The sequence below is a fragment of the Colobus angolensis genome, unplaced genomic scaffold (assembly GCF_000951035.1).
Source record: "Colobus angolensis palliatus isolate OR3802 unplaced genomic scaffold, Cang.pa_1.0 Scaffold216, whole genome shotgun sequence".
Lineage (NCBI taxonomy): Eukaryota > Metazoa > Chordata > Mammalia > Primates > Cercopithecidae > Colobus > Colobus angolensis.
In genome coordinates this window covers 768,083-771,564 of record NW_012115333.1, presented here as the reverse complement: position 1 = coordinate 771,564, position 3,482 = coordinate 768,083, and the positions used below count along the sequence as shown (strand labels likewise).

The following is a 3,482-nucleotide window of genomic DNA, read 5'->3' as shown; positions in this document are numbered from 1 at the left end:
AAAAAAAAAAAAAAAAAAAAAGCCTGTGAAGGATATCAGGAAGGAGTGGTCAGAGAGGTAGGAAGAGAGCCAGAAGACAATAATGATCTGAAGGCAATGAATGAAAATGTTTCTAAAAGGAGCAAATAGGTGGTTAATAGTGTTTAATACAGTAGAAAGGTCAAATAAGATAAGCCCTGATAAATGTCCACTAGATTTAATAATTACTTAAATGAGAACAGTTTCAGTAGAGTCCTGGGAGTAGAATCCAGATCATAGTGAATTGAGAATTGAATCAGAGGTGAAGAAGTGGAAACATTTAGTAGAGAATCTTTTGAGAAACTTGCCTAAGAAAGAAATGTAGCTAGAGAGCAATGCATAGTCAAAGAAGGATTTGTTTTTTAGGATAGGAGAGATTTAAATGTGTTTAGCGCTAGAGGGACCAATTCCATAGAAAGTGAAAAGTTAGATATATAGATGAGTGACGAGATAAGGCTTAAAATCAAATGGCCCTAGGAGAATTGTGCAAGTTAAATTCACAATGAGGTGTAAATAAATGATAAATGATCTTTGAGAGAAAATTTTGAAAGGGTGAAAAGAAGAGGAGAGTAGAGGGTACTGGGCTAATTAAGTCCTTTGCATTAATAAGGCAATAACAGCTAGCTGGCTCCCATACACACACACACACACACAGCACCCTTTTTATTTTTCATGGCAGGCACAGAAGTTCAGAGCTACTAAGTGATGTTGGGTGAAGCACAGTTATCCTCTGTACCTCAGTTAGCTCACACACACACACAGAGTAGCTCAGTCAAATCTCTTGACAAACAGGTGACATCAGAACTTGATGTGCACTTTCCTCTCTACTGCGTTTCCTTGACCACAGTGATTCTTGGCCAAAAGGAGTCAAGAATGGGGGTGGTGAGAAATGAAGATTTAGGACCTTTAAATTGTATGGAATCTCATTAGTTCATCATCCTGCCCACAGGCGGTACTGTACCTTAATCAAACAGACACCTATTCATCTTCCTGCCCGTACATTTTTCTCAAAGGACATTTCACAATCTCCGACTCAGTGTTATGCAACCGTACTGACAAGAACTTCTTTCGATTCTCCCTTCAGGCTGTCCCAAGGAAATGGCAAATCAAAAGACCCTGTAATTTGGGGTGTTTGTGTTCCTGGGAGCAGGAGGCTGGAACTGCAGGGAGGGAGTAAGAGGGGAGGGTCTGGTTGTAAAAACAGGTAGTAGACTGGTGAAAACAAAAGAGTAGAGCTCATATCCATACAATCTGTATTCCAGGGGATCTGGATTCAGAGCTTAACTGCCTTTCTATGGAGCACCCTACTCCTTTCCACACACACCCATCCAGCTGCCTATTACCATTGGTGACTTGTTCCCTTCTTGACGTTCATTTCACCTGAGGCCTCCCTGGGGATAGTCTACTTTAAACTAAATCCCTTCTGAAAGGTGTCAGTTCTCTTCCTATGTTGATGAAGTGCCCTTTAAATACTCAATTTGCCTACTTAAGTTGGTGATTGTATTTATTTCACAAAAGTATCTCTAAGTCGCCTAGGGGTGAGGGCAATCTGGGAAAAAGTGGCGGCAGCCTAAGTGGGCTGTTATGCATGTTAATGGGGTTGCTAAAGACCTAACCCATCAGCTGACAAGAGTCTGACCTCCAGCTTCCATAGAGGTGTTCGTTAAAATTATATACTTAGTTATCTAGAAACAATAAGACCTGGAAAGACAATAATGTTGAATTAGCCAGCCTTCTTCCCTTAATAAAAGCTAACATTTATTGAACACTTACTATCTGCCAGGCACAACTTTAAGTGCTTTATATATTTTAACTCAGTTAATCCTCAAAACAATCCTATGACATAGGTGCTATTTTTGCATCTGTAGTGTAATGATGAGGAACAGACGGATTAAGCAACTTGCCCCAAATCACACAGCTAATAGTGATAAAATCAGGATTTGAACCCGGTCTGGTTTTTGAGCTCAGGCTTTTAACATGCCTCTCAGAGGAGAATATTTTAGCCCTGTATGTCACCATAAAGAGAAGGGGGGGAAATATTTTAAAAAGGAAAAAGGAAGAAAAAGAACAAAAATGTGATTACGGTGGGAGGGAAATAGAATGACTCTAACAAATGCTGATATAAGCTGCAAATTCCTGCCTAGATGTTGTTCTTCATCTGTTTGGTCTTTAGTCTGATGCTTCATGTGTTGAATTGTATCTTAACTATGACAACTTGAAGCCTATTTAATTTCTGCCCCATCCTTCAAAGCCCAGTGCAGGTCCCACCTCCTCCATAAAGCCTCCATATCCACCCAGTCTACAGTAACCTGTACTTTAAAAATTGTGTTTACACTTATTGTCTATAGCATTCATTTGGCTCTGGCTCACATTCTTAGTTAGCCTCCTGTGCATATATGTCTCATCTTACCAACCACATTGTAAACTCCCTAAGGGAGGGTCCAAGACATATTTTTCTTGCATCTTGCATCCCTATAATTTCTAGAATCGTGTTTTATAAATAATAGGCAGTCAGTAAATATTCATTGGTTGACTGGTTAAAAAAGAGACTGCATCTTGGTTAACATCTACATCATTTAGTGAAGAACTGTGCACTCAATGTGTACTCAGTAAACATCAATAATATTACAAACTCATTCAAAAAGCCTTTATGGAGTTTCTACAGTGTGTAGAGAATGGTGCTGTGGGACTATGGATGAAATAAAAGACACAGCTTCTACCTTTGAAGAGCTTGGCTTGGTTCTCTTCTTCATAAAATCTTCTCTTACTACTTCAGTGCACGTTATCTCCTTTCTCTGAATTTCTGCTGCATTCAAAGTCAAGACCAGTTATCACTCAATTGTTTTGTCTCCCTCGGTTCAATTGTGAGCCCCTTGAAGGAAATGGACAGCTCTGTCCTGGGAACATAATAAAATCACAGAATTGGAAGGGACTTCACAGCTTTCCCTATCATCAAACTTCCTACCCAATGCAAGAATCCCTTTTGCAACACCCCTAATGTAGCTCTTATTTAACTCTATGCTTCCAGTATCAGGAATTAACTGAAATAGGAAACACAGAAGGAAGAGCGGGTTCAGAGGCAAGATAATGAGTTGGATTTTGACTACTTGCAATTTAATGTGATTGTTAGACAATCAGGCAGAGACAAACAGCTGAACTTCAAGTCTCAACCTCAGGAGAGAGGTCAAGGCTGAAGAGAGAGATTTGAGAGTCTTGGGCACGGAAGTGGTAGTTGAAGCTCTAAGATCAAGTAAGACTGCCAAGGACAAGAGAAGAAAAGAGCCAAGGACAAAGTCTCTGAGAATTCCCCTACTTGGAAAGTGACAGGAAAAATCAACAAGGTGGGAGAAGACCTGGAAGGCAAAGGAAAAATTTAAGGAGAGCCTGGTAACCAGAGTTAATGGAGGATGATGCAATGAAGTTAGAGAGGATGAGACTGAGAAAAAGTTATTTTATCTGGTGAT

The 3,482-nt window shown here is 39.9% G+C and overlaps 1 protein-coding gene across 1 annotated transcript in view; it reads right to left on the bottom strand.

The window, feature by feature from the left end:
- The window catches only part of SNX12 (sorting nexin 12), a 17,511-nt gene extending 16,381 nt beyond the window's left edge, over window positions 1-1,130 (bottom strand). Inside the window, exon 1 of the mRNA XM_011943118.1 lies at window positions 980-1,130. The gene's annotated coding sequence lies outside the window, so the exon portion shown is untranslated. The remainder of the gene's footprint in view (window positions 1-979) is intronic.
- Window positions 1,131-3,482: the final 2,352 nt, after the last annotated feature.